Source organism: Myotis lucifugus, unplaced genomic scaffold (assembly GCF_000147115.1).
Source record: "Myotis lucifugus unplaced genomic scaffold, Myoluc2.0 scaffold_19, whole genome shotgun sequence".
NCBI lineage: Eukaryota > Metazoa > Chordata > Mammalia > Chiroptera > Vespertilionidae > Myotis > Myotis lucifugus.
Window position 1 is genome coordinate 7,119,897 of NW_005871067.1, and position 27,235 is coordinate 7,147,131.

Sequence of the window (27,235 nt, forward strand, 5' to 3'; positions counted from 1 at the left end):
CTGCCATGCTTGGGGCCCCACCCCTCCTTTCGCCATCGCCGTATCAGGGGGCCGCAGGCCAGCTGGCACCCCTGGCCCCGGGGGTCCTGCACCCTGGCTCTCTCTTCCTCCGATCGCCATGGTGATCACCGGCACCCCCGGCCGGGGGGTGTCGCCTGGCCTGCTGCCGGGCTTTCCGATGCTGATCACCGGCTGGGGGGTGGTTTGCCCACCCCCCAGCTCTTGCCTGCCACCGTTCTTCTGTCTTTCCCCTTTTGCCTCCCATCATTGCACCTATGTATGCAAATTAGCCGCCATCTTTGTTGGCAGTTAACCGCCATCTTTGTTAGCAGTTAATTTGCATATCGCCCTGATTAGCCAATGAGAAGAGTAGCAAAGTTACAGTTAATTACCATGTTTGTCTATTATTAGATAGGATATGTTACATATAAATAGTATACATAAATATATATATCAGCTCTCAAAATTGATAACATAAAATACAATATGTATAAAACTATATATAAAGGTGTATACACATGCATACACATATATTAGATTACATGTATTAAAATTTATATAAATGTATGCATACACATACATGCATGGCTCTATTATGTATTAAGAAATATGTGTAATCTATCTCTTCTATCCTGTAAGGCACATTACAGGTGGGAACTTCACCTTGTTTATTCATATATGCATTCATTCATGAGTCAGTAAATGCTGGCCTGAAACAAAGATATATTCAGTAATGCCTCAATAACTGGCAGGTGTCTATTCTTTGGCACTGTTTGGTAGCTGTTTTCAAAGCCATGTAAGGAAATGATGGAAAGTACTGGAGTTTATAAGAGTATATACTGAACTCAAAGATGAAACTTGGATGTGAACTTATACACAAGGAACCTTGTTATTGGTTTGTTACATCATAGAAAGCTGCCTTTCCTTTTTAGAGTGGTGATAAAGCAGACTTGTCTTCTAATGTCATTTCAGTGTACAGATATGATTCAAGATAATTCTTCACAGTAGAAAATTATATATTGAGAAACCATCCCAATATATAAAAAGCCAGGGGCCATCACAACCGAAACAACTGTATGGATGACCGAACAGCAGTCTGCATGGGGCAACAAGGCTGGCAGGGGGGTTAGTGAGAGACGACCAAACGACTAAACAGCAGGCTGTGTGGGGCGACCAGGACAGCAGTGGAGGCAGTAAGGGGCAACCAGGCCGGCAGGGGGTGGGCAGTTGGGGGTGACCAGGCTGGCAGGGGGGGCAGTAAGAGGTGACCAGGCCATCGGGGGGAGGAAGTTAGGAGTGACCAGGCCAGCAGGGGGGGGGAAGTAAGAGACAACCAGGCTGTCAGGGGTGGCAGTTAGGGGTGACCAGGCCAGTGGGGCAGGGCAGTTAGGGGCAATCAGGACAGCAGACATAGGCAGTTAGGGGTGATCAGGCAGGCAGGCAGGTGCGCAGTTAGGAGCCAGTGGTCCCAGATTGTGAGAGGGATCGGGCCTAAACCGGCAGTCAGACATCCCCCAAGGGCTCTAGGATTGGAGAGGGTGCAGGCTAGGCTGAGGGGACGTCCCCCCATCCTCCCCCGGGCATGAATTTCATGCACTGGGCCCGTTGTAGCATTATAATTTTTCTATTTTTCATGCATTTGAAAGCTTTAATATTATTGTTGTAAATATGATTGTGCAAAACTATAAATTCTTCACTTGATCTTTTTAAATCACTCTAAGATGTGACCAGCACTTAGAAATATATAAATGTTATATTTTGTGCTTTTTTCCAGGTTACCATAGCCTGCTATTCTAGTATAAACTGTCACCTGTTACCTAATCAAAGGAAAATGGGTAAGAGATGCTTATTGTAGCCCAAGGAACATTCCTTTTTGTATGAATTTATCAACTTTAATAGGATGTAGGCTGACTAGAGTTTTAAATGGTATGACTGAGTGGGAAAGGAACGTCTCACCTCCCCTTGCTTTGCTTCTTCCTAAACTCGGTATAAAAATATCTTATTTACAATCTGTTTGGGTGCACTCTGTCACCAGAAATATTTATCTTGTGATTCAAGTATATTTCCTTCTGACTTTTACCATTCCAAAATTGAATTCATTCTTCAAAGCGTTTTATCCCAGATGAAGATAAGGCGTACTTTGGTCAAAAATGCACCTTTTTTCATAAAAGAGAGGATGGACACTCTGGTTTCAACAGAACTATTTCACTCTAACTGCCCTTCACTGTAGTTAAATATAAGCGAGCCAGCAAACTGGTACCAGGACTTTCTAATATTGTGTTTTGGTTCTTGCAAGGTGGGAGGAGTCAGGTTTTACAGTTCCGGCTGCTTCTTTCACTAGTGTGAAATCTTGGAGAATGATTTGCTCTTCTTCTTTCCTGTTTTCTCCTCGGTAAAATGGCAGTAAGCACACTCACTGCAGAGGTTCCACTAATGTTTCCAGACTTAAATAAGTTCTTAGTGTCCTCAAATAGAGGACTATAAATCATTGGTACATAGCATCATCAAGTACCTTTGGTTTCCAAACTAAGTTTGAATCATTATTTCAATATTGTTCAGGACTCCTTGAAGAAGGGGCTGATTTCAAGCTGCAGCAGAGAAAATACAAGAAGAGCCTGGAACATCTTGTGGGACCAAAATGAGAAAGGACTTAAGAGAAGATGGGGGCTTATTAAAAGTCTTAGAAGCCAACTTGAGAGAGCACCCAATGGCCAAAGTTGGAACAATCTGAGCAACAAAATAGAATACTGAATTAAAGCCCACAGAAAAAATAAATGCCCACAAATCCAACATAATGGTATAAGTAAATAAATTAATCAGTTAATACATATAGAGAGGGATATATTTTCTCTACAGAATGTCAATTGAAGAATGTAGAAGAAATGTGGAAAATACAAAATAGGCATTAGACCACCATAGTAATAGCTGTAGGCAAGATTCATCAAGGGATATGAGTGAAAATTTGAGGAGAAACGGGATAGTTGTGTAATTTCAAAGTATCTGTCACAAGATATTTATCAAATAGAAAGGGAAAATAGTACCTTTATAATGGAAAAAGCCTTGGATGCCACCTTAACTAAGTAATCACTGGTGATAAACCAACTCAGTATCATATAACCTTGACTTGTTGCACTGAAAACTCCCCTTCACTTCTTAATCTTCTTGAAATAAATTACTAGCTTCTATGTAATAATTTAAAAATATAGGACAAACCCATATTAGAGGACATTCTATAATGTAACTGTGTACCTTCAATGCCAAGGTCCTGGCATAATAGGTAAGATGAAGGAAATGGAGACTGGCAAATAAATTTGGGCTCTGGAACAGAAATACTGATGTTAGCAAAACATTGGCAAAACAGGGGCAATCCAATGAAGTCAGTAGTTGTTAATAATATGGCACCAATGTTAATTTCTTAGTTTTGATCATTGTACTATGATTGTACAATGTACTATTTGATCATTGCACTATTAATATTATAGGATACTGGGTAAAGGGTATAATTAACTATTCTGTGAGTCTAAATTTATTTTAAAATAAAAAAGTTTAAAAAATATGTTAGGACCACGTTATCATTTTCCTTGAGAGTATATCTAGCAATATCAATGAAAATGGCTTATTTCTAATTGTGTCACTTCTAATTCTACAAAAATGTGAGTCCAATGACCTTTTCAAAAGCTAAATACTGTTGCTCTTCATCAACAGTAATTTTATTTTTGGTTGGGTAGCTTAAAATCACAGTCACAGGAAGATTTGGAGAAATGGAAACCCATATGAATCCATGACTTAGCATCTCAACTCAGTTGATATCCAGGAATTGTATGCAAATCTCTGAGTACAGGCTCTTCAGAGAGCAGCCATTCAGGATGGAAGCACCACCAGGCTTACTTATTACTCTATTAGACTCTCACTTCAGGATTGTTAATCTGCTTGAAGAATGAAAAAAATAATAACAACACTTAATTTCCCTTCAGGACAAGTGCAGTATAAGAAGTATGGTAGATCAGAGCAAACATCAGAGTCCCAGAAGGAAGACAATTCATGCAACCGTCAGTTTAATGGAACTGTCAACATAACTATGGAATAAGGCACAGACATTGATAAATAACATGTCTATTTATTATAGAACTGATGCAAAAAATCACATATACTTTAATCAAAATTAAACGCTTACAAAACTTTTTTATTTAGATGATTCCACTATCTTGCCCCATCAATCACAGGAATTCTGGGTTTCAATAGTATGAAAAATTAAAAAAAAGAAATTTTGAGACTTTGCTATATACCTCAAAAATGGTTGGTTTAGGATTTAAAATGGTGGCAGAGTAAGTGAATGCTGCATGAACATGCTCCTAGGAACAAGCTGGAATTGCAAATAAAATACAGAAAAAGTTCCTGAATAAACAACGGAAAACTTGCAGGAGAGAACCCCGATACCCAAAGACTGAAAGTGGAGACTGCATAGAGACTGGTAGGAGGGGCAGAGGCATGAAAGGGCTGGCTGGGCACCCACAGACAGCAACTGAAGTCCCGGAGAGATATCTCAGCTGTGGGGGATTGCCACTGAGAACTCTGGAAACTAATCCCCAAGCTGGGCCCCCCAGCAGATAGCACCAAAACTGAGAAGGGTAACCACATAACATCTGGCTGTGAAAAGCAGAGTGATGCTGTCTACCAGGAAGTGAGAGCTGAAAATTCAGGCACCCTCTTAAAGGGCCAATGCACAAAATGCCCTGTGGAGTCACCCACCTTGTGCTCTGGCAGAGGGAGGTGAAGTGCACTGGAGCTGTGAGAGCAGAAGCCAGGACTAGGGACTCAGGAGATAGAGCTCAGAAGGCAAACACCCACAGTTTTCTGGCCTGAGTTATTCCCTCACGCAGTGGAGGACATCTTTACCACATGGATATGTGCCTTGCCTGGGGGGAAGACAGTTGACACACCATGTTGGAAAACACCTTGCCCTGAGGCCACTTAAGATATTAAAAGCAACTATTAGCCTCCAGGCAGATGCAACTACCCCACCCTGTTGAAAAAACTCTCGCCACACCTAAGGACGATGGTCTGGGGGGCAATTCAAGTTGGAATCCTATTAGTCTGTAGGCAGAGGCAGTCTCTGGAAGCTTTGAATCTTTGCCTGATCTAATTAGTCAGAAACAGCCTTTAACACTGTCCTGCACTAGAGATTGAGAGGTGTAGAGGAGCTACCTAATACATAGTCACAAATCCAGACAGCCAAAATGAGGAGACAAAGAAACAACCCCCAAATGAAAGACTAGAGAATTCTCCAGAAGAGATAAATGAAGTAGAGATAAAAAATGTATCTGAAATAGCGTTCAGAATAATGATGGTAAAGATGCTCAACAGCATGAAAAAAGATATAGTAACTACGAGAAAAGAAGAATCTGAGATAAATAATGCCATAACCCAAATAAAGAATACATTGGAAGAAATACGCAGCTGATTAGGGGAAGCTGAGGATCTAATCAGTGAATTAGAAGACAGAGTTGAAATTATCACTCAATCAAAGAACAAAAAAAAAACAATTAAAAAGCAGGAGGACAGCTTAAGGGAGCTGTGGAACAACGTGAAACATAACAATATTAGAATAACAGGTGTGCCAGAAGAGGCAGAAAGGGAGAAAGGAATAGAGAACCTGTTTGAAGAAGGAATGGCAGAAATCTTCCCTACCTGGTAAAAGAAAAAGTCACAGAAGTTTAGGAGGCACAGAGAACCCCAAGCAAGAAGAACCCAAACAGGCCCATGCCCAGACACATCAAAATTAAAATGCCAAAAATTAAAGACAAAGAGAGAATCTTAAAGGCAGCAAGAGAAAAGAAAACTGTTACCTATAAAAGAGTTCCCATAAGGCTGACACATGATTTCCATCAGAAACTCTACAGGCCAGAAGGGAATGGCATGGAGTACTCAAGGTAATGGAAAGCAAGATCTGAGACCAAGATTACCATATCCAGCAAGTCTATCATTCAAAATAGATGGTGAAATAAAGAGCATCCCAGACCAAAAAAAAAAAAAAAAAAGGCTAAAAGAGTAAAACACCACCAAGCCAGCATTACAAGAAATGCTAAAGGGACTGCTATAATGTAAAGAAGAAACAGAGAGAGATACCTAGCCATATAGAATTAAAATGGCAATAAATAAGTAACTATCAATAATAACCCAACATTTAAATGGAGTAAATGATCCAATCAAAAGGCAAAGGGTAGCTGAATGGATACAAAAACATGACCCAACTATATGCTGTCTACAAGTGACCCACCTCAAAAAAAAAAAAAAAAAAAGACACACAGAGGATGAGAGCCATGCAAATGGAAAAGAAAAGAAAAGAAAGCTGAAGTAGCAATACTCATATCTGACAAAATAGACTTTAAAATGAAGGCCATCACAAGAGACAACAAAGGTAACAATATAATACTAAAGAGATCGGTGCAACAAGAAGATATAACCCTGGTAAACATATGTGCACCCAATATAGAGTATCTAAATATATATAAAAAAAACTTCTACAGGACTTTAATGGAGAGATCGATAACAATACAGTCATAGTAAGGGACTTTAACACCCCTCTGACTTCACTGGATAGATCTTCCAGACAAAAACTTAACAAGAAAACAGAGACTCTAAAGGACACACTGGATCAGATGGATTTAATTGACATTTATAGAACATATCACCCCAACGAAGCAGCATATACATTCTTCTCAAGTGCTCATGGATCATTCACAAAGATAGACCACATGTTAGAACACAAAACAAGTCTCTATAAGTTCAAGAAGATTGGAATCATATCAAGCATCTTCTCTGATCACAGTGGAATAAAATGAGAAATCAACTAGAGTAAAAACACCCCCAAAAATTCAAACACATGGAGGCTAAATAGCATGTTATTAAACAATGAATGGGTTACCAATGAGATCAAGAAAGAAATCAAAAATTTCCTGGAAGCAAATGAAAATAAACACACAACAACCCAAAATCTCTGGAACACAGCAAAAGCATTCCTGAGAGAGAAATTTATAGCACTACAGGCATACCTAAAAAACAAAACAAACAAACAAACAAAAAAAACAACAAGAAAAATCAGCAACAAACTACTTAACCCCACAACTTAAAGATCTAGAAAGAAAACACAAGAAAAGCCCAGAGTAAGTAGAAGGAAGGAAATAATAAAGATTAGAGCAGAAATAAATAACATAGAGACTAAAAAAAATACAAAAAATCAATAACACCAAGAGCTGGTTCTTTGAAAGGATAAACAAAATTGATAAACTGTTAGCCAGACTCATCAAGAAACAAAGAGAGAGGACACAAATAAATAAAATCAGATACAAAAGTGGAGACGAAACCAATGACACTACAGAAATCAAAGGACTATAAGAAAATAGTATGAACAACTACATGCCAACAAGCTAGATAATGTGGATGAAATAGACAAATTCCTAGAAAAATATAATCTCCCAAAACTGAATCAGGAGGGATCAGAAAACCTGAATAGGCCAATAACAACTGATGAAATAGAAGCAGTCATCAAAAAACTCCCACCAAACAAAAGCCCAAGTCCAAACAGCTTCACATGGGAGTTTTACCAAACATTCAAAGAAGAACTAACACCTATATTCCTCAAACTATTGCAGAAAATCAAAGAGGAAGAAACACTTCCAAACTCTTTTTATGAGGTCAGCATTACCCTAATTCCAAAGCCATGTAAAACACTGCAAAGAAAGAGAATTACAGGCCAATATTTCTGATGAAAATGAATGCTAAAATGCTCAACAAAATATTAGCAAATTGCATGCAGAAATATATTAAAAAGATCATACACCATGATCAAGTGTGATTTATTCCAGGGATGAAATGCTGGTACAATATTCACAAATCAATAAATGTGATATATCACATAAATAAATTGAAGACAAAAATCACATGATCATATAAATAGATGCAGAGAAAGCATTTTACAAAATCCAACAACCATTTTTGATCAAAGCTCTCAACAAAGTGGGAATAGAAGGAGCATATCTCAACATGATAAAGTCCATATATGACAAACCTACAGCAACATCATACTCAATGGGCAAAACTAAAACCATTTCCCCTACAGGAACAAGACCGGGAGGCCCACTTTCACCACTCCTGTTCGACATAGTACTGGAAATGCTAGCCATAGCAATAAGACAAGAAGAAGAAATAAAAAACATCCACGTTGGAAAAAAAGAAGTAAAACTGTCATTATTCATAGATGACATGATATTGTACATAGAAAACCCTAAAGAGTTCATCAAAAAACTACTAGACTTAATAAATAAATTTGGCAATGTAACTGGATACAAAATTAACACTCATAAATCTATGACTTTTTTATACACCAATAATGAACTCACAGAAAAAGAAACTAAAAAAATTTCATTTACCCTTGCAACAACAACAACAAAAATTAAGATACATTGCAATAAACTTAACTAAGGAGGTAAAATGCTTCTACTTGGAAAAATACAGGACATTGAAAAAGAGGTAGAGGACAATATAAACAAGTGGAAGAATATACTGTGTTCGTGGATTGGTAGAATCAACATCATGGAAGTGTCCATACTACCCAAAGCAATCTATAAATTCAATGCAATCCCCATTAAAATACCAAGAGCATATATCACAGACCTAGAACAAACTCTCCAAAAATTCATATGGAATAATTAAAAAAAACACAAACCCGAATAGCTGCAGCAATCGTGAAAAAGAAGAACAAATTTGGAGGGATCACAATACCAGATTTCAAGCTATATTACAAAGTTACTGTTCTCAAAACTTCCTGGCACTGGCACAAGCACAGACATATAGACCAATGGAACAGAACAGAGAGCCCAGAAATCAACCCAAGCCATTATGCTCAATTAATATTTGACAAAGGAGGCAAGAGCATACAATGGAGACAGACAGCCTCTTCAAGAAATGGTGTTGGGAAAATTGGACAGATACATGCAAAAAAATGAAACTAGACCACCAACTTACACCATACACAAAAATAAACTCAAAATGGATAAAGCACTTAAACATAAGGTGAGAAACCATAAAAATCTAAGAAGGATCCATAGGCAGCAAAATATCAGACATGTCATAGCAGTACCTTAACCAATACAGCTCCTAGGACAATGGAAACTAAGGAGAAAATAAATGAGTGGGACTATCCTATAATAAAAACATAATATGCTGTGTCCAGTTGTCCAGTCGGCTGTTCAACCAATCAATGTGTAATATGCTAATGATATGCTAAGGCTGCTCAACCGCTCTCTATGATGTGCACTGAAAACCAGGGGGCAGATGCTCCGACCAGTAGATTACCTTGCTGCTGGGGTCCAGCCAATTAGGACTGAATGAGATGTGCCTGACATGCCCTGGAACCCTCACACGGTCCTTCCCCAGCTGGCCAACCACCAGTGTCTCTCCCCAGCACTGATCATGCACCAGTGGGGTCCCTCAGCCTGGCCTATGCCCTCTTACAATCCAGGACCCCTCAGGGGATGTCGGAGAGCCAGTTTTGGCCTTATCCCACAGGGGGAGCACCGCTCAGCCAGAAGCCGGGCTCACAGCTGGCGAGCGCAGCAGCAGTAGCACTAAGGATGTCCGACTGTGGGGAGTGGGCCTAATCCCACAGTTCGACATTCCCTGAGGGCTCCTGGACTGCGAGAGGGCACAGGCTGGGATGAGGGACCCCCCTGAGTGCACAAATGTTGTGCACTGGACCTCTAGTATCAAAATAAAAAGCTTCTACACAGCAAAAGATACCATCAACAAAACAAGAAATCCCACTGCACGGGAGAACATATTTGCCAATGTTATCTCCAATAAGGGTTTAATCTCCAAAATTTACAGGGAACTCATAGAACTTAACAAAAGGAAGATAAACAATCCAATGCAAAAATGGACAAAGGACCTAAATAGACACTTTTGGAAAGAGTACACACAGAAGGCCAAGAGACATATGAAAAGATGCTCAAAGTCACTAATCATCGGAGAGATGCAAATCAAAACAACAATGAGGTACAACCTCACACCTATCAGAATGGCTACCATCAACAAATCAACAAACAAGTGCTGGCGAGGATGCAGAGAAAAAAAGAACCCTCATGCACTGCTGGTGGGAATGCAGACTGGTGCAGCCACTATGGAAGACAGTATGGAGTTTCCTCAAAAAATTAAAACTGGAGGGGAGACTAAATGGTGGCAGAATAGATGGATGTGTCCTGAGACTTGTCCTGGAGCAGATAGAATGAACAACTAAATCCAATAACATCCACCTCGAATTGGTGAAGTAGACACAGAGGACACCTGGAGAATGGTAAAATCAGGGATCTGGGCTGGGGAGAACTGTGAGACCTCTGAGCCCAAGGGTCAGAGGGAAACAGCACAGCACTGAGGCTGCGTCCCTTGGGTCAGGCACAGCATCTGACTGTGGAAAGGAGGTCTGCAAGACTGCTGGTAGGAGGGGATTCTAGATCTGGGTCCACAGTCACAATAGACTGAGCTCAGAGGGGGCATTCAGGACAGCTGCCCAGGCCGCACGCTGCTGGGAGGAGAGGGGCTCACAGAGGCGCAGCTCTTTCCCCTCTTTGTGGTCTTTGCTTTTCTTTGCTGAACCTAGTTCATAGGACCTTTTGGAGATGGACACTGACCCGTGGCTGAGGTGTAGGAGGAGGTGTAGACTTGTGGAGTTTGGCGAGAGGCTGGGGTGAGCAGAAGGCCCGGGAGATTTGGCCACAAGTCTGGTGCTGAGTCATACCTGACTTGCGGGACCTAAGCAGCCATTTTCTCATGAAGAGATAGACCCTCCCTGCAGTGTCCAGGCAACCAAGACAGCCACACCCAGACTACACCCTGAGTGGCACAAAAAAAAAATCTGAATAGTCCCTGCAAGTCCACAGGAACTGGCCTCAAGAGAGGCCTTCAGTCCCAGCAACAGGAAACTGAGAAGCCAGAGACAGAATAGAAAAGTGGGATCAAAAATCAGCCAAAGGAACGACACTTCACTTCATTTTTATTTTTATTTTATTATTATTTTATTATCTTTTTTCTTTATTTTCCTTTTTTCATTTGTTTCTGTATTTTCTATTTCTTTTCACATTATTTTTCCATTATTCTAATTTATTTTTATCCTATTTTTTAATCAATTTTTTAATTTTATTATTATTTTCTTCATTTTCTCTTTCTTCTTATCCACTCATCCTCTTTCTGCTTCCTCTATCCTGAACTGAGGTCCTCCCCATATTCACCCAATTCTTAACCTTACTTTCTGTATATAAGATTCTGCCCCCACCCTCTCTACTGGGAATTTGGTGTTTGTATGTTTTGGCTTACCTGTTTGTTCCCTGGTATTTTCTCCCCATATATATATATTTTTTCCTTTTTCTTCCTTTTCTTTTCTCTCATACCATTTTTTCTCTCTTTATATCATTTGTGCTATCTTTTCTCTCCCCCTAATTCTCTTTTCTCTGGTGGTCACTTGGGTTATCAGTGTCATGAGTACATTCGTGTTTTGTTCCCTTAATGTCATGTCTTGTCAAGGTGAATTTTATCCTGTTTGGCCAATGTGCTAGAGAGAGAGCCACATAACCAGACACCCGGAGAGAAGACGCCATCCACGAACAGGTAATAACACCCCTGACCCAACTACAGAGGCAGGAAGAGGGTGGCAGTGAGGGAGAGAGCGTGAGTGAGGGAGGGAGCAAAAGAGGAATGTGTGGTCATGTGGTGTGTGTGTGTGTGTGAGACTGAGGCACAGTAAGATCCTGCAGGACCTTTGGGGACAGGCTAACTGGGCTCACCTAACTAGGCAGCCTCTGCTACTGTTTCAAACAGTCCTGGAGTGGTTGGCTCTTCCTCAGAGGCCTTGCCTTTTTGAAGAGGAGAGCTGCTGTGACTGGGAGCCTAGCCTCACCTCCACTGAGGGTGTATTCAGATAACACCCAGGACTCTACAGCCACCCCTGCCAGGGACCTGCTACATTGGCTGCAGTCCCATGGTCACCAAGACTCCAGCCATCACAGGCACAGGCTCCTGTGAGTTCCGAAGCATGCTCCCCTCTGACTGGCCCAACGCTTTAGGCCAGGGCACTGTGACCATGTGAGCAGCAGACACGTGAGCAGCCCACCCCCGTGCGAGGAACAGCAGCTGTGTGAGCAGCTCACCCCCATCCAAGGAGCAGCAGCTGCACGAGCAGCCACAGGAGCAGCTTACCCATGTCCAAGAAATGTCAGCCCTGTGCAGCCTGCTCCCATCCAAGGAGCAGTAGTTGCATGCAGCCCACACCCATACAAGAATCAACAGCCGTGCGAACGGCCTGCATCTGTCCGAGGAGCAGCAGCAGTGCACGCGGCTCACCCCTGTCTGAGAAGCAGCGCCACACAAGCAGCCCACCCCAGTCCGAGGAGCAGCAGCGGCACGAGCAGCCCACCCCCATCCAAGGAGCAGCAGCTGCATGAGCAGCCCACCCAGTACAAGGAGCAGCAGGTGTGTGAGCAGCCTCCCCTCATCAGCCAGAGGAGCCACCATTGCTGCAAATAGCGCCCACAAGAGGAGCCACCGCCTAATGAGGAGCAGCCGCTGCCCAACCACCCAAGAAGCAGCCAACGCCTGAGGAGCCACTGCCACCTAAGGAGCAGTCCCAGAACTCGACACCTAGATCCTTCGGTGAGAGCAAAAATGGGTAGACAAAGAAACCACCAAGGGAAAGAAAAGGAATAATAGCCAGAGAAGCAGCTAAGTGAAATGGAGGCATGCAATATATCAGAAAAAGAATTCAGAATAAGGGTCATACAGTTCATAAACCAGATGGATAAAAATATCAACAACTTGTGTAAGAATCAAGAAGAAATAAAGAGTGATATAGCTGCAATAAAAAACACCATGGAAAGTTTCAAAAGTAGACTAGGGGAAGCAGAGGACCGAATTAACAAATTAGAAGACAGGGAAGCAAAACACACTCAAACTGAACTACAATTGGAGAAAAAAATTAAAAGACTGGAGGAGAGCCTAAGGGAGCTTTGGGACAACATGAAATGGAGAAACATACAAATAATAGGGGGGCCAGAAGAACAGGAAGAGGAACAAGAGTCAGAAAACCTATTTGAATAAATAATGTCAGAAAACTTCCCTGATGTGGAGAAGAAAAAAGTCACACAAGCACAGAGAGTCCCAAACAAGATGAACCTGTAAAGACCTACACCAAGACATGTCATAATTACGATGGCAAATGTTCAGGACAAACAGAGAATCTTAAAGGCTGCAAAAGAGAGAGAGAAAATTACATACAAGAATCTCCCATTAGGTTATCAAATTATTTCTCAACAGAAAGACATCAGGCCAGGAAAGAATGGAAGGAAATTTACAAAGTGATGCAAAGCAAGGGACTGAATCCAAGAATACTCTATCCAAAAAGGGTATCATACAAAATTGAAGGGGGAAATAAGGAGCTTCACAGACCAAAAAAAGGCTAAGAAAGTTTATCACTACCAAGCAAGCAATGCAAGAAATGCTAAAGGGACTGGTTTAAAATAAGAAATAAAAAGGGAAGAAGGACCACAGGCACAAAAAAATAAAAATGGTTATAAACAGGTACCTATCAATAATAAACTTAGCCCTAATGGGTTTGGCTCAGTGGCTAGAGCATAGACCTGTGGAGTGAAAGGTCCCAGGTTAGATTCTGGTCAAAGGCATGTACCTTGGTTGTGGGCACATCCCCAGTAGGAAGTGTGCAGGAGGCAGCTGATCGATGTTTCTCTCTCATTGATGTTTCTAACTCTCTATCCCTCTTCCTCTCCCTTCCTCTCTTAAAAATTCAATAAAATATATTTAAAAAAATAATAACTTTAAACATAAACGGATTAAATACTCTAATCAAAAGACATCGAATGGCCCTAACTGGTTTGGCTCAGTGGATAGAGCATCTTCCTGCGGACTCAAGGGTCCCAGGTTGGATTCCGGTAAAGGGCATGTACCTTGGTTGTGGGCACTTCCCCAGTAAGGAGTGTGCAGGAGGCAGCTGATCGATGTTTCTGTCTCATCGATGTTTCTAACTCTCTATCCATCTCCCTTCCTCTCTGTAAAAAAAAATCAATAAAATATATATATTTTTAAAAAGACATCGAATGGCTGAATGGATAAAAAAACATGACCCACATATATGCTGTCTACAAGAGACCCACCTCAGAACAAGGGACTCACACAGACTGAAAGTGAAGGGATGGAAAAATGTCCTTCAGGCAAATGGAAATGAAAAAAAAAGCTGGGGTAGCAATACTTATATCTGACAAAATAGACCTCAAATTAAAGGCCATAATAAGAGATAAGGAACACCACTTCATAATACTAAAGGGATCTATACAACAAGAGGATATAACCCTGATAAACATATATGCACTCAATGCAGGAGCACCCAAATACACACACACAAAAAATCTCAAGGGAGAGATCTACAACAATACAATCATAGTAGGGGACTTTAATACACTACTGACACCACTGGATAAATCCTCTAGACGAAAAATCAGCAAAGAAACAGCAATCCTAAATGACTCACTAGATCAGATGGACTTAATTGATATCTTCAGAACATTTCACCTCACAGTTACAGAATATACATTCTTCTCAAGTGCACATGGAACATTTTCAAAGATAGAACACATACTGGGTCACAGGCAAAGTCTCTCCAAATTCAAGAAGATTTAAATCATATCAAGCATCTTCTCAGACCACAATGGCATAATATTAGAAATAAATTACAATAAAGACGATCCAAAAAATGCAAACACTTAGAAGCTGAATAGCATGCTATTCAACAATGATTATGTTACCAATGAGATCAAAGAAGAAATTAAAAACATCCAGGAAATGAATGACAATGAAAACAAAACAATCCAAAATCTATGGGACACAATGAAAGCAGTCCTAAGAAGAAAGTTTATAGCTCTACAGGCCTACCTCAAAAAACAAGAAAAAATGGTAGTAAATCATCTAACTTTACATCTCAAAGAATTAGAAAGAGAACAACAAGAAAAGCCCAGAGTGAGCAGAAGGAAGGAGATAATAAAGATCAGAGCAGAAATGAATGACATAGAGATCAACCGAAGGACTTGTATGCATGCATATAAGCATAACCCATGGACATAAGACACTGGGGGTAGGGGAGGCTGGGGGAACGTCAAGGGGGAATAAAAAAAGGAGACATATGTAATGCTCTTTGTAATACTTTAAGCAATAAAACAAAATAAAAAAATAAAATTAAAAAAATAATAAAAGCCGTGTATGACAAACCTACAGCCAACATCATACTCAATGGGCAAAAACTAAAACCATTTCACCTAAGAACAGGAATGAGATAGGGATTCCCACTTTCACACTCCTGTTCAATATAGTTCTGAAGGTGCTAGCCATAGCAAATAGAAAAGAAGAAGAAATAAAAGGTATCCAAATTGGAAAAGAAGATGTAAAACTGTCCTTATTCACAGATAACATGATGCTGTACATAGAAAACCCTAAAGACTACATCAAAAAATTATTAGACTTAATAAATAAATTTGGCAATGTAGCAGGATACAAAATTAATGCCAAGAAATCTATGTCATTTCTATACACCAATAGGGAACTTACAGAAAGAGAGACTGGAAAAGCAATCACATTTAAAACCACGCCAAAAAAATTAAGATACCTAGGAATAAACTTAACTAAGGAGGTAAAAGACCTGTACTCAGAAAACTACTGGACACTGAAAAAAGAGATAGAGGAAAACATAAACAGATGGAAGAACTTACCATGTTCATGGATTGGTAGAATCAAATCATTAAAATGACCATACTACCCAAAGCAATCTATAGATTCAATGCACTCCCCATTAAAATACCAATGGCATATATCACAGACCTAGAACAAACTCTCCAAAAATTCATCTGGAATAAAAATTTAAAAAAAGACCCCAAATAGCTGCAGTAATCCTGAGAAAGAAGAACAAAGTAGGAGGGAATCTCAATACCAGATATCAAGCTGTATTAAAAAGCCACTATTCTCAAAACTGAGGGGGTACTGGCACAAGAACAGACATATAGATCAATGGAATAGAATAGGGAGCCCAGAAATCTACCCAAACCACTATGCTCAATTAATATTTGACAAAGGAGGCAAGAACATACAATGGAGTCAAGACAGTCTCCTCAATAAATGGTGTTGGGAAAATTGGACAGATACATGCAAAAAATAACACTAGACCACCAACTTACACAATACACAAAAATAAACTCAAAATGGATAAAGAACTTAAACATAAGATGGGAAACCATAAAAATACTAGAGGAATCCACTGGCAGCAAAATCTCAGACATATGCTGAAGCAATTTCTTCACCGATACAGCTCCTAGGGCAATGAAAACTAAAGAGAAAAGAAGCATATGGGACTACATCAAAATAAAAAGCTTTGTACAGCAAAAGAAACCATCAACAAAACAACAAGAAAGCCCAGTGCATGGGAGAATATATTTGCCAATGTTATCACCGATAAGGTTTTAATCTCCAACATTTACAGGGAACTTATACAACTTAACAAAAGGAAGATAAACAACCCAAATCAAAAAATGGGCAATGGACCTAAATAGATACTTTTCGAAAGAAGACATAAGGAAGGCCAAGAGACATATGAAAACATGCTCAAAGTCACTAATCATCCGAGACATGCAAATCAAAACCACAATGCGGTACCATCTCACACCTGTCAGAATGGTTATCATCAACAAAGGACAAGTGCTGGCGAAGATGCGGAGAAAAAGGATCCCTTGTGCACTGATGGTGGGAATGCAGACTGGTGCAGCCACTGTGCAGAACAGTATGGAGTTTCTTCAAAAACCTAAAAATGGAACTCCCAATTGACCCATTGATCCCACTTCTAGGAATATGTCCTAAGAAACTAGAAACACCAATCAGAAAGGATATATGCACCCCCATGTTCATAGCAGCACAATTTACCATAGCTAAGATTTGGAATCAGCCTAAGTGCCCATCAGCAGATGAGTAAATTAAAAAACTGTGGCACATCTACACAATAGAATACTATGCTGCTGTAAAATGAAGGAACTCCTACCACTTGGAACAGCATGGATGGAGCTGGAGAGCATTATGCTAAGTGAAATAAGCCAGTCAGAGAAAGATAAATATCACATGATCTCACTCATTTGTGGAATATAATGAACAACATAAACTGATCAACAAAACCAGATCCAGAGACAGAGAAGCATTGATCAGACCGTCAATCCTCAGAGGTAAGGTAGTGGAGAGTGGAGGTAAGGGGGAGAGATCAACCAAAGGACTTGTATTCATGCATATAAGCATAACCAATGGACACAGACAACAGGGGTGTGAGGGCATGAGTGGGAGGTAAAGGGGGCAATGGGGCAACAAGGACACATATGTAATACCTTAATCAATAAAGAAAAAAAACAACTAAAAGTTAAACAAGGACACTTTAAGGTGCACATGCTAATTCTCCACTGTAGAATATGCCTAAAAAGAAATAGTAAAATGAGTTATGTAGGTAAATGAGAAATGATCCCTGAAGGAAATAGGAATTGCAGAAAGGAACAAAGAGCAACAGAAAGGGGGAAATGTGGATCAATATGAACAAATACTGATTGTATAAAACAATAAGTGTAAGATCTCGTGGGATTTAAAACACGACAAAACAACAGTCAGAAGGGGTACATCGCAAATGTTAAATAACATAAAAGGCAGGATCAGTATAATTTGCTTTAGAGTATAACTTGTCAGTGATCTCTAGTGCAAAACCAAAAGAACTGTAAATAAATGCATAGCTAGCCAGTTAGAAGAGGCGGAATTAAATGTTAAAAATATCTGATAATTGAAAAAGATACCAAGAAAAGAGAAGAAAGGAATCATAAAACAGATGCATCAAAAAGAAAAATGGGGGGAGAGCTTGCTGGAAGAGGTTAATGGGGGGGAAAGGAGGACCTATGTATTAAGATTTTAAAAAGTGGAAAAAAATAAAAAATGGACCTCCCATTTGACCCAGTAATCCCACTTTTAGGAATATATCCTAGGAAATCAGAAACACCAATCAGAAAGGATATATGCACCCCTATGTTCATAGCAGAACAATTTATAATAGCTAAGATTTGGAAACAGCCTAAGTGCCCATCAGCAGATGAGTGGATTAAAAAACGGTGGTACATCTACACAATGGAATGTTATGCTGCTGTAAAAAAAGAAGAACTCTTACCACTTACAACAGCATGGATGGACCTGGAGAGCATTATGCTAAGCATAATAAGCTAGTTGGAGAAAGATAAATATCACATGATCTCACTCATTTGTGGAATATAGTGAACAACATAAACTGATGAGCAAAAATAGAGTCAGAGAAAAAAATATTTTAGAATATAATAGAAGTAATCCTGTTATTTGCAGATTTTTAATATTTCCTACAACTTTTGTGATATTATACTCTATTAGTACAGTTTTGGTAATATTATTATATTTAAAATCTTTTTTCTTGAAATATTAATGTTTATTGCATGTAAATTGCTAATTATTTTGTACCTACAATCTGGTAATACATTTATTTTGTATTTGTAAAAATTAAAAAATATTTTAAAAGAGGTTGGTTTATGACTCATTGTAATTTAATTAAAATACTTCCTCTGTCCCATAATAATAGTAGCAGTTAATGAATGTAATTTGTCCCATAATAATAGTAGCTAAAGAAAATAAATATAGAATGCAATATTTATTATCAAAAAACTAGATTAAATTAAACAATAAATTAAAAATAGTACTCCTAATTTTTATTTTGAGTGTTCAGATAGTTTCTGGATTTTTCAATAATTTCGTTACTGCATTTTAAACTTGTAGGTAGGATCCCCTGGCTGTGAAGCTTTGCTTTCCCTATATGCATGAGCTTAAAATTATTGGAGCCATCCTTCTTCATTGCTTCCAGCATAACTTGTTGAAGTGACAGAAACGTATTATCCAGTATTTTGGGAGAAATATTATCAAAGGCTAATATGGTGCCTCTTCTGCTAAGAGGAATATGTCTAAATTTTTCAAGTTTTTCTCCATAATCTTTGCATTTACGTCCACAGTTTTGTTTTTTCAAAGAATCAACATTAGCATAAGATTCTCCTTGACAATTATTTTCGGAAGCACGTTTCCAAATTCTTGATATGGTCATTCTGTTGCACTTAAATTGTTTTGCAGCTAACATAATTGCAACTTTCATCAATTTTTCTTTTTTCTTTTGATTCATCAAGAACTGGACAATTGCAACTCGATCTTTCCTTGAAAACTCTCTTTTTTTCATCTTACTTTTACAATGGATTGATATTCAACTGAAATAAAACAATTGATTTCAATCAGTGGATGAAATTAGAAAAATAGTTATAATTGGTAATAATTACATTAACCTAAAAATTGAAAGATGTGTCAAAACAAATGACAGATGTCATGAAACATTGATTTTGATTGAAGGCTTCGCAATTTTGCACTACAACATAACTTACAGCTGCATTCGCCAATAATTCCCGTTTAAATATTCACTTGCTACTATTATTATGGGACAGAGGGAGTAGCACTTTTTAAAAAATGACTTTATTTTGTGGCATTTCTTTCTTGTCACCTCCAATTAATAGGCATGTGTACCTTTTTCAGCTTAAATGCAGTGATCCTTATCTTTTGGGGCCCTTTTCAGAATATGATGAAATTTATTGATCTGGGGAGCGGGAGTCTACACACAAATCATATCCCATCTTTCTTACAAATTCAGGCAATTCCTAGATCTGATGATGTTTTTCCACTAACATCAGTTTAACATCTCCTGACAAAGCATATTTTGCTCCTACAATCCTATATAATAAAAGGGTAATATGAAAATTGACCGTAACAGCAGAACAACTGCTGGACCAGTCACTATGAGGAGCACTGACCACCTCTTGGTCCATTTTCCCTGCCATCAGGCACCGATCACCCAATGGCAAACGGGGAACCAGGAGTGGGTGGCAGTGGGGGCAGGGCCGGCTGTGGGCAGCTGGGGAAGATGACCCTGATTGCAGGCCAGGCCTAGGGACTGTACCTGCACACGAATTTCGTGTTCCAGGCCTCTAGTTACTATATATTAGGCCCAGCTCTGGCCAAGACAAATTGAAAGCAGGGAATTATCAGGTGCTATGACCCTGGCTCTGAAGAAATTACAGTAAGTTAGAGAGAATACACATTCACTTATTAGGAATACACTAATTCTCTTTTACTTTGCATTCTCCAAGTACTTAACATAAGTTATTTAATTCTCAAACTAACCCTAAGCATCACTAGCTACATAATTTACAGGCCAATGCAAAATGAAAATGTAAGAGATTGGCTTAAAAAAGCAAGAAAGCCCTCGCTGGTTTGGCTCAGTGGATAGAGCATTGGCCTGTGGACTGAAGGGTCCAGGGTTCGATTCTGGTTAAGGGCACATGCCTGGGTTGCAGGCTTGATCCCCAGTAGGAGGTGTGTAGGAAGCAATTGATCAATGATTCTCTCTCTCCCTCTCCCTTCCTCTCTGAAATCAATAAAAATATATATATTTTTAAAAAAGCAAGAAAATCTGTCTTTCTCTAGCAGGGGACTAAAGGGGGACATTTGTAAAACTCTCAACAGTAAAGATTTTTAAAAAGCAGAAAAATCATGCCTACAATGATACTGAAACATAGAGCTCTGTACTTACCTTGTGGTCTCTGGACCAAACTTGAGCTTTTCCTTTGCTATTTCTCATTGTCCTCCCTCCTGCACAGAGACAACCAGTGGGCATACACATATGCCATAGGCATCTGGCACAGCCCCCCAGCATACTCCAGGCCACCTCCACTGGGTCCCCTCCATGCTCAGCTCCCGTGGGCCAGTAGTGCCAACAAGGTAGATAAGTAGTCCTAACTGTATCAGGTTCTGTGCCAGTGCGTGTGCTCTGGGTATCTGGATCACCCCTGTGAGTCACCTGTTGGATGCACAGTGGCACTGACACCTAGGGTGTGGATGGCTGCAGCAGAGGTCCCTGGGCAGGGCAGGAAGGGGGCCCACTGTGACCTGGGGCCACCATGATGGGGAAGCAGGCTCTGAAAACCTATCCTGGAGAGATGAGAGAAGTGGGAGTGAGGCTTGTGTGAGCTGAAGCCCAAGTTCCTCCCATCTCACACTCCATTGTCTCTTTGGACTTTACTTAAGAAACACAGAATCAAGGATAAAATTATTTAAATTTTCAGACAGTAGAGATAAAGAGCATCAGGGTCTTTGAGTAACTGCCCAAGGCTCACAGAGCTACTAACTGTGAAGCCAGGATTCGAACCCATGTCTGCCTGTTCTAAAGCCAAGTCTTAAATATCAAGGTCACAGTGAGATGGTAATGACCTTTGTTAATCAGCAGGGACCATTCATTCTAATAGCTGAAGCACAACTGCTCGCATACTAGGACACTGGGGAACAGTGTTAGCCAGGAGAGGAACTCTTTTGGAGCAAGTCATGGCAAAGGATCTCTTTTGGAGCAAGCAGGACCTGGAGGAAATGAAGATGAAAGGGAAGGCATCCCGGGGTAAAATTACTTGGGCTCCTAGAGGGAGGAGAAGGAGGGAACAGGGACCTGCAGCAAGCAGATTGGGAAGTGGGTGAAGAGGAGAATAGACAGTTGTCTGAAGGGCCTTTTGGTGCATAAGCATGAAAAACAAGAAGAGGAACTGAGATTTATTGTAAGAAGCTACTGGAAACCCCTGGAAAATCATGAACTAAAAGGTTTATCTGAGGGATCAAAGTCAACCATGGCTCAAGGCACAAGATCCAGGGGACAGGGGAACACAATAGAAGTTTAGCCCTCAAGTAAAAAACAAAACAAAACAGGTGATGTCAGGGGCACTGCAGTGGAAGAACCAACAAGTCTGGGTAATGCGTTACATCTGGAATCAAAGAAGAAATAAGTCATATTCTGGGAAGGAAGGATAAATGAAGTATTTAAAAGACTTTAAAATATTTCTTTTCAAATCACAAAAATTGTGAATCCCCACTGAATATTCACTCAGATTTAAATTCTACACTACTGATACTGACCTGAGTTAAGCCCTTTCTTTCCTTATTACAATTTCCTCTTAATGTTAAATAAATCTGAATATTTTTATAATAATGGACTCCATTCTCTAATCAAGACTCCCTTAGAAACAATGAATGAGCAAGACAATGAAGATGCAGACTCAAATATATTGTATGAGACTTCACATCTGAGGAACTGAAGTTAGGATTCCAATATATGAATTTGGGGAGGGAGGGAGGTCATGATTAAGCCCATGACAATTGCAACTTTACTTTGTAAGACGCAACTCCTGGTGAAGATTAGGAGTCCATTCAGAGTATTGTGTGCATAGTTCATAGTGAATTTCAAAATCATGATTGACTTGACTTTGTGTGGTATCTCACTCCGTATTTATCCTTGGTATCTGGAGAGGATAAAAGTGAAGATGATACTGTAATCCAGAAAATTTCTTTCTGACATTCTCCCAATGCAAACTGATGCTTTATCCTGAAAGATTGGACCATACCTTAAGTAAATCTAAAGTAAAAAATTATAGTTAGCACCTACAGACCACTTGTTAATAGCCACTCTAGTTTTTTACCTTGGGGAAATTTTTTGAGAACTTGTGAAAATCAATTATGGAGAAGCTAAAAGACAAAGTTACAAGACTGTATCACATTTAAAAAGTCACATAATTTGACTACATGCTAATCCTTTATTAAATGAATACATTTAGTTGGTCACAGTTTACAGATCGTTTGCCCCTTAAGAATTATACAACTATCATGGTATATCTTAAAACATTTGTTTTTCTCTGTGGGAGACAATATGATTCAAAACAACAATGCATTCCTTTTTCCCCTTCAACTGTTATGAAAAATACTTTTTCTAGATTGCCAGCCAACATATCACACTTTAATCCTTCTGGACCTTTATTTGTGCCAAATTGAAAGCCTTTAAACACAGTTGTTAATAGTGGTCTGGGCGGGCTGACTTTGAACTGCTGTCACGCTCTCCTTCCTGTAACTTCTCCAACCTTGAATCTAACACTTAGCTTGCACAGTTTTGTTAAGATCCTAGGTGTTAGTAATAAAGCAGTCATAAATAATTCCTATGTGTAGCTCTCTAGTTTTCATCAGTCTTTTAGACTAATACAAAGGCATATTACTGTCTGTGAAACAATGCAAACTGCGGTAGGTCTGTGTGAGACAAGATTTTACAGCTATGTCATAAAACATATCTAAGTAAAAACACATGGTTTCTTGGTCATTAAGATTTTTCCAACTGAATGGGCCAAACTTCACAATACAGCAGAATTTAGTTTTTGCTTTGATACCTGTAATGAATGACTAAATAATCACCAAAGGACATGAATTTTAACAAAAAAATTAACTATTTCCTGAAATTGTGCATGCTCACTGAACCACATGAGTTAAACCTCTTCTAATTTAGCCCAAAATAAAGCACACCCAAGCTGGTTTCCTGTCCCAAATAATTTCTTGGTGATTATGAAAATGTTTTCTCCAAAAAGATAGTGATAACTACCCCGAAAAGGAATCAAATAGAAGAATAAATCAAAGAATCTCAGGTCAGGAAAACATTAACCAAAATTATTTCCTGAAATTCCTCATTTTAATTCATTACAGGGAAAACTTTTTTCTTGGGACATTGAAAAGGATCTGGCATAATGGAACACACACCCAGCACACACAAACAGTATTTATCCTGAAACAGTATTTCAGGTTTCAGACTAATACCCTGAGTTCAATTTTGATTAAAGAGAACACAATGCTCCTAGCAATTATTCATCCCTCCTCAGAGTAGCATTTCTACTGATTTTCTTTTTTAAAAAGCAACTTTGAGCAACAGTCCAAGATGAACTATCCTCAACACAGAGTGTTTGAAATGAGAATTTCACACTCTCTCACAACCCAACTGCTCCCCATCCGGCCCTGGAATTATGATCCCGTAACAGCTACACTATAGGGAGGGTGTTATCCATATAATTTCATCTCAGCCCAGGGTCTTGGTAGCATTCTCTCCACACTTACCCTGCCCGTATTCTAACTTTCGCCATATACTTTCATAATCAGGGAACTACTGTGAATAAACCAAAGGATGGAATAATTCTTAGTCCCTTAAACTAAGTGTTTTTAATGCTACTTGGCTTATTCCAGGTTCTTAAGTTACATCCACCCTCAGTACGCTTTCTGGCCGTGGGTGGCCTGGGTGAGTCCCCAGCTCTGCTCCACACACACACTGGCCACCAACAAAGGGCTGCTTTGCTGTGGCTAAGAGAGGTGGGGAGCTGCCACCAGTCACAAGGAATCGAGAGGAGAGCTTGTTATTTAGAAGCACTAAACACTTCCCTAAATTGGAGCTCAGTTTCTGGAGCATATTTACATTTCACCTACGAAACCAAGCAAAAGAATTTGATACACACATACTCACATACACACACACACACACACACACACACACACACACACACACACAGCAAAGAAGAAGGAATAGCAAATCACTCTTTACATTTTAACAAATAAACTACATGTGGAAGGAGCACATTATGCTTTTATAAGTGATTATCAGTAAATAGAACTGATTCGGGATTCCAGCAGATATTTTAGGTTTTATATATCTACTACAGGCATGGTGCACAAAATTCATGCATAGGAGGGGGGAGGAATCCCTCTGCCTGGCCTGCACCCTCTCACAATCCAGGACCCCTCGGGGGATGTTCAACTGATGGTTTAGGCCCAATCCCGCAAGCATCCCTGTGGGATCAGGCCTAAACTGGCAGTCAGACATCCCTCTCGCAATCCGGGACCACTGGCTGGGATCAGGCCTAAACTGGCAGTCAGACATCCCTCTCGCAATCCGGGACCACTGGCTCCTAACCACTCGCCTGCCTGCCTGATCACCCCTAATTGCTCGCCTGCCTGTGTGATCGCCCCTAACCACCTCTGCCTAGGCCCCCAACACCACAGCTTCATCAGGAAGGTCATCCGGAAGGACATCCAGAATGACGTCCAGAAGGTCATTCAGCTGTCCAGTCTAATTAGCATATTATGCTTTTATTATTATAGATGTGGCCAAAATTCATACCTATGAACAAATAAGTTATCAATTACCAAAAACTTTTACCTTTTGTAATTGATATAGTAATAGATATTAGTATATACTGACCTAGTATTATCCATCAAATACTGTTTTAAGTTATCTCATCCACACACTAGCCCCATGAGATAGATGGAGACACTAAGGCTCAGAGAAATCATGTGACTAGTCCAAGGCCTCATAGCATGCAGGTAGCTGATCTTAGATTTGACCAGAAGTCTGATTCTACCCAAACTGAGATCATACATTTAATATCTATTTCAGAGTGCTTGCAAAACAGTAACTACTCAAATATGTTTGCTACTAGTAATGTTGCTAAAGTAGCAGGAAAATGAGTTATTGCTGCTACATTCAAATAACTAATTATTTTGGTAAATATTTAAAGAAACAGAATATTTAGCATGTCTCAATTAGATAAATGAATGTTGGACATGTTTTCTGACATAATCATCTTACCCACACCTAATTTATTAGCTTTCTAGTTTTGATAATGCCCTTCTGAAATTCTGAAGCTCTAAACCAATAAAAGACTAAAATAGCTTAAGTTATTGAAACTGGGGAAGGGAGAAACAAAATTATTTCTTTACTAAAGCTAAGTAGACACACTCAGATTTTTCATCTCTAAACTAAAGTTGGCAATGGAAGATGTGGATATTAAACTTTTATTGATTATATGTGAATCAAAGAAATACAGATCTAATTGCATTTTTTATTATTAGAGAAGTATTTTAAATGCAGCAGGGAGTCTCTAAAACACCTACCAGACACAAAGGATATTGCCTATTGTAAAACTCACAAGCTTTGAGTCTGACAGCTGGATTTGCATTTATCACTATACATGTGTCCCTGGGATATTTCACTCAACCTCCCCAAGTTTCCATTTTCTGGTCTTTGAGAGGTTGCCTGTGTGGATAACATGACACAATGTATTTACAGTACCAAGCAAATGGTAGTTTCAAACTGACCTATTTACTTGAGAGTCATGAGCCTTTCCATGAGCCAAGCACAGCAATATAGTGCCCTTCTAGGCTTTCTTCTGAGCATTTGTTTTGTCTTCCATTCTGCTATGGGTAGGGGCAATGGTGTGAGAAGAGTGAGTGTGCATGTCAAGCCTGGACTGTGCAGCCTTCAGGAAGGTGGGCTAGGACTGGTGTGAAAGAGGCTCCCTGGGTAGCCTGGGACCCACAGTGTCACAGAGCAGGAGGTGTGAGAGCTGCAGGCCAGCCTTTGGGGTCTCACTCACCTCTTCCCTCCTCTCCTTCCACCACCAGGGAGAGAGAGAGAGAGAGAGAGAGAGAGAGAGAGAGAGAGAGAGAGAGAGAAAGCTTTGTGTGCATACATTCCCAGCACAATCCTGGAATACTATAAATTGCAGGATGGAGAAAGAACCAGATTAACCAGATTGAGACATCATTCATTATTAGCGCATCACAGCACTGTGTCTCTACACTGTCTCTGGGGAAGTCAGCTTCAGACTGAGAGTGAGGGGATGGGTGGAGAAAAGATGAATACAGTCCATGGTGGTTGAAAATAACTTTGTGACAGAAAATATTTATTTATACAGAAGACACATCAGAAAGTGAAGGGGGATGGCTATAAACCAAGTCCCTCCACCTGGGCCTCTGCAACTTCCGTTTTGCCACAACTGTCCATCTACCTCCAAAAATCTGAGTGAATTATTATTATTCCCACTCTAATTGCCACTGAGAAACCTATGTTATAGGTAAAATGCCCTCAGGCTAGACACATACAGCACTTTCTTAGCAATAAACAACTACCCTCTAAATCAGTGGTTCTCAACCTTCCTAATGCCACGACCCTTTAATACAGTTCCTCATGTTGTGGTGACCCCCAACCATAAAATTATTTTCATTGCTACTTCATAACTGTAATTTTGCTACTGTTATGAATCGTAATGTAAATATCTGATATGCAGGATGTATTTTCATTGTTACAAATTGAACATAATTAAAGCATAGTGATTAATCACAAAAACAATATGTAATTACATATTGTGAAATATTT